Here is a 12,895-nt window from a genome sequence, read left to right as displayed (position 1 = left end):
AAAAAAAAAAATGTTGTGTCTTGTGTGGGCACTGTTAATCAGATTATTCAGCAGTACAAACAGACTGGCTCAGTTTCACCTGAGGAAAAGGGAAACTGTGACAGGAAAAAGAAAACTACACTAGCTGATGACAGCTTTTTCCTCAGAAGAAGTAAATTAATCCGCAGGTTCACTCTGCTATGGACTTCTGGATCACAGATGTGGCATCAGGGAAGTGAATCTGAATGTTACTAATGTTCATTGTAGACTTCTGGGAGGTCAAAGGAAAGCTCACAAACCTCCAGAGAAACTACTTCTAAGTGGAGAAATGCACAGGAATCAGTCTCTTGTGGGAGTTTAGTCTTCAGGATTAGATTGGACACTGGAAGAAAGTCCTTTTGAAATGCAGGGGCTATGAAGTGCTGATGATGTTTTGGGAGTGCTTCATGCATGAAAGTCCAGGACTCTTAGTGCCAGTCAGTAACATTGTGAAAATATTTTTCATAGCAGTGAACTGGCTTATTTCATTAATGTCAATCAACAAATAGCTACCATATTTCCTCATATATTAGAACCCCCACCCATAAATTTTTGAGACAAAGAAAATTAAAAATATTAAAGGTTGCATATAAGATCCCCCAAATTTAATTCATCAGAGAAGAACAGTGATTCCACTTCATAGGGGGTACAAGCTGTATTGCAGCTTCGATGACATCACACAAATAGGTGAATAGTTTAGTCCTTCCGACCGTGCAATGCAAGCACACATCAAAGTCATGCGTTATGTTTGTGTTTCGTAGTTAAGAAATGTCCGCCTCTGTAGCATTCTTGAGCTCTGATGACGTTGCACAAATAGGGTAACAGTTTCGTATGTCTGACCTGCGCATTGCAAGCTTGCATCAGTCCATGAAATATGTCTGGGTTTTATAGTTAAGAACATCCACCTTCACAGCATAATGGTTAGCACAATTAGCTGCCATTCTCGGGGGCCCGAGTTCGATTCCTGGTACTGCCAGAGATTTAAGAATAGCAAAAATGTTGGTATGCAGTAAAATGGTGCAGGCAGCTCACCTCCATTCGGGGCATGTTTGAAAAGAGCTGCACCACCTCAGGATGAGGAGACGAGTTTAATTTAGTTAAGAAATATTCACGGATGTTGCTATTAATATAGTAAGTGAGATCATTAACGCTGTGATTGTTTAATATCCCACAAGTCAGGTCAATACAGGTAATTTCTGTAGAAGTAGATTTAAAACATAATAAATGCAGTCCAGTCATAATGATTGTTTCACTCGTCAACGTACATAACAAATCATAGGCCTGCTATGCTTGAATAAAAACATGGAGACAACTAAGGTACAAAATTGAACATTATGATAATAAAATGCATTACCTCCACATCCTTAGATATCTATAAATATGGCCAGCTTTCCTGTTTCTTCAATCAATCGATCAATCAATCAATCAATCAGTCAGTCAGTCAATACTGATCTACATTTAGGGCAGTCGCCCAGGTGGCAGATTCCCTATCTGTTGTTTTCCTAGCCTTTTCTTAAATGATTTCAAAGAAATTGGAAATTTGTTGAATACCTCCCTAGGTGAGTTATTCCAATCCCTAACTCCCCTTCCTATAAATTAATATTTGCCCCAGTTTGTCCTCTTGAATTCCAACTTTATCTGCATATTGTGATCTTTCCTACTTTTAAAGATGCCACTCAAACTTATTCGTGTACTAATGTCATTCCACGCCATCTCTCCGCTGACAGCTCGGAAAATACCACTTAATTTACAAGTAACTATTCTCATTTTGGTTCCGTATTGAAGATGACGTATATCACAAATATTATAATAAATATTTATAGATCCACCTGTTCAATACAATACAATACAATACAATACAATACAATACAATACAATCCACTATTTCATATGGTTAAAATTTATACATCATGTATTGAACAGGTGGATCTATAAATATTTATTATAATATTTGTGATATACATACCACTTAGTCTAGCAGCTCGTCTTCTTTCTCCCAGTTCTTCCCAGCCCAAACTTTGCAACATTTTTGTAATGCTACTCTTTTGCCGGAAATCACCCAGAACAAATCGAGCTGCTTTTCTTTGGATTTTTTCCACTTCTTGAATCAGTTAATCCTGATGAGGGTCCCATACACTGGAACCATACTCTAGTTGGGGTCTTACCAGAGATTTATATGCCCTCTCCTTTACATCCTTACTACAACCCCTCAACACCCTCATAACCATGTGCAGAGATCTGTACCCTTTATTTACAATCCCATTTATGTGATTACCCCAATGAAGATCTTTCCTTATATTAACATCTAGATACTTACAATGATCCCCAAAAGGAACTTTCACCCCATCAACACAGTAATTAAAACTGACAGGACTTTTCCTATTTGTGAAACTCACAACCTGACTTTTAACCCCGTTTATCAACATACCATTGCCTGCTGTCCATCTTGCAACATTATCGAGGTCACGTTGCAGTTGCTCACAAACTTGTAACATTTATTACTCTATACAGAATAACACCATCCGCAGAAAGCATTACCTCTGATTCCAATTGTTTACTCATATCATTTATATATACTGTATGAGAAAACATGAAGGGCAGTAATACTGCCTTGAGGAATTCTCCTCTTAATTATTACAGGGTCAGATAAAGCTTTGCCTACTCTAATTTTCTGAGATCTATTTTCTAGAAATATAGCAACCCATTCAGTCACTCTTTTGTCTAGTCCAGTTGCACTCCTTTTTGCCAGTAGTCTCCCATGATCCACCCTATCATATGCTTTAGACAGGTCAATCGCGATACAGTCCATTTGACCTCCTGAATCCAAGATATCTGCTATATCTTTCTGGAATCCTACAAGTTGAGCTTCAGTGGAATAACCTTTCCTAAAACCGAACTGCCTTCTATCGAACTTCTGGCATTTTATCCAGGCACTGGTAACAGTACAAACCGAAACCTGAACCTTATTTGCTACCGTTGACTGTACCACTCAATACAAATTACATTTCTAACTTTTGAATGGAATGCAAAATACAAGCAGAGACAGGCTCACTGTGTTACTCAGCAATCATGCTGCTAACCGGCAAGCAAAACTGAACATTCCTGAGGTTAACGACTTGTTCCCGAAGGTGCAACTTATCGTATGAAGTTCAGGAATTCAAGGACTTTTCCCTTAATCACGGAACTGTGGTGACGGCTCTTACCCGAGTTGGAAATCATGTTTCTTTCATAAGGGACGAGAAATAACGTTTTCAGGGCTAGGAAAAATGTGGTCGTACTAAGTGGTAATAGCAAAAATTTGTGTGATCTGAAATCTTCTACTAAAATTGGTTTAGTACTTTGATATTTGTATGAACCCCCATGCAAATGTTTTCATCCTTGTTGTGTGGTTTTTTCACACCTTTCAGTGCACCAATATTATTTTATAAGCCCCAGCAGAAAGGGTTTACATATTTGTTTTCTTGTGTTTTTCACGCCTTTTAATACTTTCCAATCATTTTTAGAAATGTTAGATATATTTTTCGCTGTACCCGTGGATACACTACATAAAATGCCCTCATGTCAGAAAAAATTAATATATAGTGTTTCCATATCCCTGTTGGATAGTCATTATTCTTACATTCGGTAGTGAATTTTCTCATTTAACACGTTTGTTTTCCTTTTCCCCTGCAGAAACATCTTAACGAGGTTTTACTGTATGAATTTTAATCTGCTGTGTCTGCTCCTCACCTTTTTCGTTCTTCCATCGACAACCTTGATTTTCTTATGGAATCTTTCCTGATGATATATTTTCTAGCCAGGCATTATAGCCTATCCTTTGAAACACTCTCGTTACTGGCAAACGTAGAAGCACATACACTATTTATCTTTTTCCTCTTCATGTTTTACATGGTAGAATTAGATCTGTTTCTCTTTTTCTCTTCCTTCAATGGTAGTTCACCTTGCAGGGTTTGTGACGGTCATGTATCGGGTTAAGAAGATATCCTGCTTCAACTATGTATCATTATTATATATTATTTTTGTAAAGTGGATCAAGTCATTTCGAGACAAACTTTTTTTTGCTAATTGCTTTACGTCGCGCCGACACAGATAGGTCTTATGGCGACGATGGGACAGGGAAGGGCTGGGAGTGGGAAGGAAGCGGCCGTGGCCTTAATTAAGGTACAGCCCCAGCATTTGCCTGGTGTGAAAATGGGAAACCACGGAAAACCATTTTCAGGGCTGCCAGCAGTGGGGTTCGAACCTACTATCTCCCGAATACTTGATACTGGCCGCACTTAAGCGACTGCAGCCTTCGAGCTCGGTCGAGACAAACTAGACGAAAAACAATGTTTATTAATTTTCTTTTCTCCTTCCACGTCAGTACCATGGGTACAGGCAGCGTTAGGTGTATCACCAGAATCAGCATACCTGAAGGTTCTTCGTGACGTATGTGCTTCACCTTTATGCCTCTTAAGTCCTCTTGGAACTTCTTGGACTGGTGACACATATTCACTTATTTTTTGCTTTACTATTATTCACTATTAGCCATATTAATAACAGTATTCAGAATGCTGAAACATCGGTCTTCTCAAACAATGTGAACTGTTCCAATAATGAAAGAAACCATCTAATCAAATACAAGTTAAACAGTGTGGCACAGTGTATCTGTTAGGAATGTCTTCTGAAAACCCTTCCCAACACTTGGTCTCTGTGGAGATCCATTTCTAATGCACTGTTTAAAATTTATTAAAAGTCCTGTAGATAATGAGTCCTGTACAAACTCACCAACAGTAGATACCGAGTTTTGAAAAGTTTCTTGTTTTTAAACATCAATTTCATGAAGTATTTACCAACTTTAACTTAATTCTGACAGTGTCATTCAATTCTCCTGACCCCAAAACATTAGAATATATCAAAACCTTAAAAAATAAATAAATAAATACCGTATTTCACGGCATAATCGTCGCCACCGCGTAATCGTCGCATCCTTTATTTTCAATACAAAAATCGGACTTTAAACCTTTAATTACATAATCGTCGCACGTCCAAATTTTGTTCACTAATCTGGTTAAAAGGTAAATGGAACTGCAACGTAAGTTGCACATGAATGCGCAGTTTAAATACGTGTATGGTTTATGGGCAATTTGGCAACACAGTCACGTTTGCGACATGTTGCACAACGTATAAATAAATAATACCGGTAAATGTACGACGCATGGCTTACCGGTAGACTATCGGCAGTTTGACAACGTGGTCGCGAGACAGTGTACTATTTATTCACTATTTATTATGAGTTCCCATTTGAAATACGTAAGGCTGTAAGTTATCGCTTATCGGCAACGTCGCCAGGAAATACCGGCTAGGTAGGTTGAATGGACCTCGAACCAGCCCTCAGATACAGGTAAAATTCCCTGACCCGGCGGTGAATTGAACCCGAGGCCTCCGTGTAAGAGGCAAGCACGCTACCCCTACACCATGGGGCCGGCTCCTGTGTTATTGCGCACGAAGTGAAATCCAAGACGATAACGCAGATTTCCACGGAATTATTCAGCCGAATTATTTACGATGTCTCAGTTGTCATCGCTAGACTCTTATCTTACTACTACGTCATAAGTGTCCGGGCATGGGATGAAAACTTTTATCCAAGCAGTCAAGATAATTATTATCCAATGCTATTAAAGTTTTATTTTATAAACTCGTCAGTAATGTAATGTAAAATCATCAATAACTGGGAAGAAATATTAAGCTAATTACCGCATGTTTAAAAGAAATTGAAAAAATGAATGTTATATTAAGCTAATTACCGTATGTTTAAAAGAAATTGAAAAAAATGAATGTTTGTTCTAAATTGTTGCATGCTTCCTTGCTGCCTAACAGTATTGGCTGCTCTGGAATGGACAGATCACAGATGCATTTATTTGTTTCAGATTTACGTGATTACTGTAGACATGTGTGCGTGAGAATTTAAGTTTTTAATTTGTGTTTTGGGTGTTTGCAGAAATAATTTGTTTTAATAGTGAACAATTACGGAAAGTCATTTATATCGCAAAACATTAACGTGTGAAGCATTTATAAGCGATTATGGGTAAATATAGAAACTATTCTGCGGGCTTCAAGCTAAGCGTAATTGCCTTCGCTGAACAGCACGGGAACAGAGCTGCAGAAAGAAAATTTTTTTGTGAGTGAAAAGTTGGTGCGTGACTGGCGGAAAGTAAAAAAAAACAAGCTAAAAAGCACAAACCCTTCTAGACGCGCGTTTAGAGGTCCTAAAACAGGGAAGTTTCCTATAATTGACGAAGAAGTGTTTAGGTACGTCAGTGAAATACGTAACAATGGCTGCAGTGTATCATATGAAATGTTACAAATTAAGGGACAGGGGATAGCGCGCAAACACAACATACCGGTAACTCAGTTTAAGGCGACTCGTGGGTGGATTAAGGGGTTCATGCGACGACACAATCTGTCAGTGCGAAGGAGAACAACACTAAGCCAAAAGTTGCCTGCTGATTACACGGACAAGATTGTAAATTTTCACCGATTTGTCATACGTTTGCGCAAGGAAACTTCGTACTTGCTTTCTCAAATCGGTAATGCCGATCGGACTCCAATCTTTTTTGATATGCCTCGCAACAGCACTATTGCGCTAAAAGGATCACGGAGTGTATTAATGAAAACCAGCGGTAGCGAGAAGTTGCGATGCACGGCAATGCTAGCCATTACAGCTGACGGGAGAAAGTTGCCGCCTTACATCATTTTCAAGAGGAAAACGATGCCTAAGAATATACAGTTTCCCCGTGGAATTCATGTACGAGTGCAACCAAAGGGTTGGATGGACGTAGAACTCATGCTGGACTGGGCTAAAACTGTGTGGAATAGAAGACCTGGTGCACTACTAAAACAACCAGCTCTGCTTGTTTTAGATAGTTTCCGAGGTCACCTCGTGAACGAAGTGAAGCAAATTCTCACTACAAATAAGACACGACAGATAGTCATTCCTGGTGGCCTAACATCTGCTTTGCAGCCACTAGACGTATGTGTTAATAAACCCTTTAAAGACCACTTACGTCGATTTTACAACGAGTGGATGATGAGCGACGATCAGCAATTGACGCCCGCCGGAAATATCAGGCGTCCACCCTTGGACTTGTTATGCTCGTGGGTGAAGAAGAGTTGGGATCTTATACCACCTGAACTAGTCTCCAAGAGCTTCAAAAGGACTGGGATTTCGAATGCACTAGACGGTTCCGAAGTTGACGCAGTGTGGCAGGGAGACGAAGAATCTGATACTGGTATTAACAGAGGCGAGGACGGCGCATCAGATAGCGAAACCTGCGATAGCGACACCGAAGATTTGGAATAAATTGCGTACCGGTACGTCCGCATTTCACAACAAAGCGATAATTTTTTGCAAGTGTAATATTTTAACTTTAATACTCAAATTAATGGCAAATTAACTTAATACGTTCATTTTTATTTTCAGGTTGGAAAAACGTTCGCCGAATTGTTGCGAAAAATTATGAATTTTGTTTTAGACTATTTTAATTATTTTGATGTATAAACGCGAGTATTACGTGCATTTTAAATTTGTATCAAATACAATTTAGTTATAAATACATTTTTTGAGTAATACAAATACTGGTATTAAATATTCATTGTATAATGGTCGCACCCTACAATTTTTTTCGAAAATTTTGGTATAAAAAGTGCGACTATTATGCCGTGAAATACGGTAGTTACCTTTGTAAAAACGCCCCTCATAAAGCCATATCACATTTGCCAACAGGATAAAAGATCCTATTAAAGGCATTGCAGAATAGAAGTCAACAACAGATCAGCCAAGAAATTGGAGAATATTAAGCTGCTTGTAGGAAAGCACACTCATGTGAAATTTGAGAAACGTAACCAGAGGCAAAATGGCCCAGAATAAAGAGTATGTAATAGTATTCATAGATTTCAAGAAGACCACGAGTCAGTTGACAGAAAGTAAGATTCTGGAATAGTTTGGTGTAAATAACAAATCATGATATCTTCTTCTTTTCCTACTGGTTTTTCCCACACCTGTGGGGTCGCGGGTGCGAACTGCGTAGCACATGTGGATTTGGCCCTGTTTTATGGCCGAATGCCCTTCCTGACGCCAACGTTATATGGAGGAATGTAATCACTATTGTGTACAGTAGCGTAGCCAGGATCGGCCAATGGGGGGGGTTACAGTTACAAAATTAAGATATAACATAATGAAAGTGCTTGTGCTTGTGCGTGTCTGGTACGCGCATGCATGACTGTCATAAGGATACTGATACAAGAGTGAATTACTGTATGTGATATTCAGATTGCAATACACTACAAAATTCTTACTTTAAAATACAGAACAAGAACAATATGATCGAGGTCAGCAGTTTTATCTCAAACGGTATGTTCAGTTTACAATCTAAAATCTAATTTTCGAGGCTTCCTAGAAAATAAATTTAACACATCTGTTGGTTTTACAACTATGTCTCTGTGAATGTTCAAGGGAGCCAACCCGTTGAGTCGACTTTCACTTGTGGTATTTCTGAGGTAGGTTTTAAGGCGTCTTAATGTTGAAAATGATCTCTCACTGGCTGCAGTGGTGACAGGTAGGGTGGCAAACACTCTCAACAAGCAGTAGATTGCAGGGAGTTTATCTTGATCACATAAAAGAAGTTTATTATTTACTGTCAGTTTCTATTTATTTTCTTTTTGTGAAAGTTCAATGGGGGGGGGTTCTAACCCCCAGTAACCCCCCCCTGGCTACGCCCCTGATTGTGTGTTACTGTGGTGGTTGGTAATGTAGTATTTTGTCTGAATATGATGAGGAGAGTGTTGGGACGGACACATACACCCAGTCCCCGAGCCAGAAGAATTAGTTAGAAGCAATTAAAATCCCCGACCTGGCAAATAACAAATAACAAATTAAATATACCATCAGCAAAGCAGTGGTAAAGGTTAAATTCGTGGGAGAAGTGGCGGTGGTTATTGTTGTAAGAGGTAGTACAACTGGGGAACCATCATCTGTTAACACTAATCAGAGGGGGAAAAAATGGAAAGAGTCCTACATTTTGTAAAACGAAGGTATCTGTTACACTGTGGAAAATATGCTAGAATATGGCTTGCTAAATTCTGCTCTGACATCCTGCAGAGAGGGTCTATCCCTCGGCTTATGAAACAGACAAAGATCATTGCTATCCTAAAACCAGGAAAATCTAACGATCTACCCAAAAATTACCGTCCAATTGCTCTTCTGAGCATAGTATGGAAACTTCTGGAAAGGCTAATCTATAACAGAATTAGTTCCATCATTTTTCAGAATTTGCCTGTTGAACAAGCAGGGTTCCAACCAAACCGTAGCTGTACAGATCAGGTTTTGTCACTAACAGCATTTACTGAGGCAGGCTTTCAAAAACAACTGAAAACCTCTGTGGCATTTTTTGATTTGACTGCAGCTTATGATACGGTGTGGAAACAAGGACTTATCTGCAAACTCCTACGTGTTTTGCCATGTTAGAAGATTGCACGACTTATTGATAGCATGCTCATCAAGAGGAAGTTTCATGTAATACTGGGAAATGGCACTAACAGTGAGAAAACTCTAAACAGTGGTCTTCCCCAAGGTTCTGTATTAGCTCCTCTGCTTTTCAACCTGTACATAGCTGATATACCTGAAGCTAGCTCTAGGAAATTTGGATATGCTGGTGATTGGGCTCTGGCAGTACAAGATAAATTCATGGAAAACACTGAAGAAACACTGACAGCTGATCTTACCACCTTGGAACAGTACTTTCGCAAATGGAGATTACAACCGAATCCAAATAAAAGCAAAGTTACATGTTTTCACCTTAGCAACAAAATGGCCAGTCGTAAACTGAAGGTTCAGTTTGAGAACACTTGTCTTGCCCACAACAGATATCCACTATCTAGGGATTACTCTTAACAGAACTCTTGTCTTTCAAGAAACATCTTCAGAATACGGCTGCTAAGTTACGATCAGGAAACAACATCTTACAGAAGCTGTGTGGAACCACCTGGGGATCATTAGCATCTACCCTACGGTCTTCAGCTCTTGGTCTTGTGTACTCTGCTGCAGAATACTGCTCATCGATATGGCCGAACAGCAGTCATACCAAATTAATTGACACTCAGCTGAATCACACTATGCGTATGATATCAGGGACAATTAGATCTACTCCCACTTTCTGGCTACCTGTTTTATCCCATATTCCACCACCTCACCTCCATCGTGAAAATGCTCTTCTACGAGATTATAAGAAAATAACTAACAACAGTCGGTTGCCAATCCATGGTGACACGAATGATTCTCTTATTAACGGGCTAAAATCTAGACACTCACCTGTTAGAACAGCCAGAAACCTAGCAGACGCTAACTTTAATCTGCTTCAGGCCTGGAAGCAAGTATGGGTATCCAATGCTCCATCAGAATATCACTATCTACCATGGCTGAAAAACAAACCAGAAAGTTTTGATCTTCCACGGAAGACCTGGACAACTATCAACAGGATTTGCTCTGGCCATGGCATATGTGCCGACTCCCTCCATAAATGGGGAATACTTAATTTGGCAGCGTGCAGTTGTGGTGCTGTGAAGCAAACAGTTCGGCACATTGTGGAGCAGTGTCCTCTAACTGTCTACCAGGGAAATCCAATCAGGATTTAAAGCAGCACACTACAAATAGGCTGAAATCAAGAAAACCAGCGTGGAAGACAGCTTTGGACCTGTCATGTCCTTGGTTCAATCCCAGTAATGCCTGGAGAGAAGAGTGGAGGATGTCGTCTCCCAGTGGTTTATGTGATATCTCCGACCCCAACATGAAACTGGCTGGCTTTAGTCTGCCTCATGCTGTTTGGTTAACCCTGAACAGGATCCGATGTTGTGTTGGTAGGACTGGCGCAGCCTTACATCTGTGGGGATGGGTAGATTCTCCCTGCTGTGACTGTGGTGCCCAAGTGCAGTCTATCAAGCACATAGTTCAAGAGTGCCCCTTACGTGCATTTCCTGGTGCTGTGGAGGAATTTTTTGAAGTAACATCAGAAGTAATCGAAACCGACTTTCAACCTATTAGGTCGTGTTACGTACATTTAGTACGTGTTGAAGAGATATTAAGTACAGAACAAAAATAATTTGAACCTGTAAATACTTCAAACTGTAAATATTATGTATTATTATTGTATTTATATGTAATGTGATATGTTAGCCATATGCTAAATAAATAAATAGAGGGGGGAAGAAACGAAGGGGTCCAACACTTCGAAAAATTAAGGTATTGGCCAAAGAAAGTCAAGGGCCATCCAGGACATGAAAATGAAAGACTACCTTGGCCTCCACACGTAATACCGGAAGGGGCTGAAAAGAACAAGGGAGGTCGGATAGGATAGATGAAAGTGAGGAGCCTGAAACAAGTAAGTGGAAGCAATGTCATGACTCGGTTAAGGGCCCTGTGGTCACCAACCTACACTCCCAAGTTAAGAACCCCTAGTGAGCTGATGCCCTTAGATGTTAGGCCCCTTTAAACAACAAGCATCATCAAGAACCCCCAGGGCCCCTTTTAGTTGCCTGTTACAACAGGCAGGGAATACCGTGGATGTTATTCTACCACCCCCACCCAGAGGGTGGAAAAAGTAGAACAAGTCATACTTGGGATGAAACATAAAGGCAGCTACATAAAGTGCCTTGCCCTTACAGATGATCTGGAAAACCTTGTGAATAACATTGAGTCAGCAACAAGATGAATCAAAATCCTTGAAGACATGGTCATGAAGACTTGCTCTCCAAATCTCATTTGAGAAAACAAAATTTATGGTGAGCATCTAGTCAGATCCAAGGTTCTTGAAGACTGAAAGATTGAGAAAGTGAAGACCTTCAAAAGGAAGCAGTGAAGACAAGTATTTGGAAGATGGATCTGGTGTACCACTTAAAAAAGCATGCATACAATAAGAAATCTGTAAGTTTGAGAACAAAACTCAGACATTATAATATGATCATCAAGCCAGAAGCATTGTACACTGCTGAAACTTTCAACTTTACCAGCGGAGGATTTTGAAGATGATTCTAGACCCTAGATATGTTGATGGACAATGGTGACTAGCACCAAACAATGACTTATACAGGGAAATGAAAGGTATTTTAGAATCAGTGAAAAAGAGACAAGCCCAGTTTTATAGACATATCCTTAGGATGAATGAAGACTGGCTCATGTGACAGATCCGGATCCACTTTGAGAGAAGAAAGGTTTTTCTCAGATGGCTCACCGAAATCTGTTACGATATGAAGAAAATGGGCATCAGACAGGAAGATGTTCAACATGAAAGAAATTTCAGTAAAATGGTATTTGATTTCATGGGTTCTGTGAGGAAGTTGGAAGGAAACCTCCAAAGGCACCCTTTTTGGAAGAATGAAGAAAAGAGATAAGCAGCCAATTGAAGGAATACTGATGCAACATCAGAGACAACTTAGAAGCCCTATAAAAAATCAGATTATTGAATAAATATTATGTAAATGTTTAAATTTTTCAGGATGTAATTTTTAATCGTAGTTACTGTACATTCATTTAATATTAAAATGAGTTTTTATGATAATTTACATTTCAGTTAAATTACATTTTACTTTAAAGTATACTAGTGAAAATGGAAAGTATTACACCATGAAGTACCACTCCGATATTTATCAAACTTTGTGGAGATGTTCATCACATAACAGGTATTAAATGATCAAACTGTCAGTCCATTTGTAACTGTCCATCTTGATCATCATCATCATCATTTTGATCAGTGTGATGTTTGACCCCAATGAAAATACACTCTTGTATTCGGTGTGGTACGGAAGCAAAGATCCTCCGAATGTCATCTTGAGGGATTTCTTGCCA

The 12,895-nt window shown here is 39.4% G+C and overlaps 1 protein-coding gene across 1 annotated transcript in view; it reads left to right on the top strand.

Annotated features, from left to right (window-relative positions):
• The window catches only part of Pex1 (peroxin 1), a 288,016-nt gene that overhangs the window by 208,123 nt on the left and 66,998 nt on the right, over positions 1-12,895 (top strand). The gene's annotated exons all lie outside the window — the stretch shown is intronic.

Source organism: Anabrus simplex, chromosome 1 (assembly GCF_040414725.1).
Source record: "Anabrus simplex isolate iqAnaSimp1 chromosome 1, ASM4041472v1, whole genome shotgun sequence".
In the NCBI taxonomy this organism is placed as follows: domain Eukaryota; kingdom Metazoa; phylum Arthropoda; class Insecta; order Orthoptera; family Tettigoniidae; genus Anabrus; species Anabrus simplex.
Note: the sequence above shows the minus strand (reverse complement) of the source record. Positions and strands in the feature narration are given on the sequence as shown.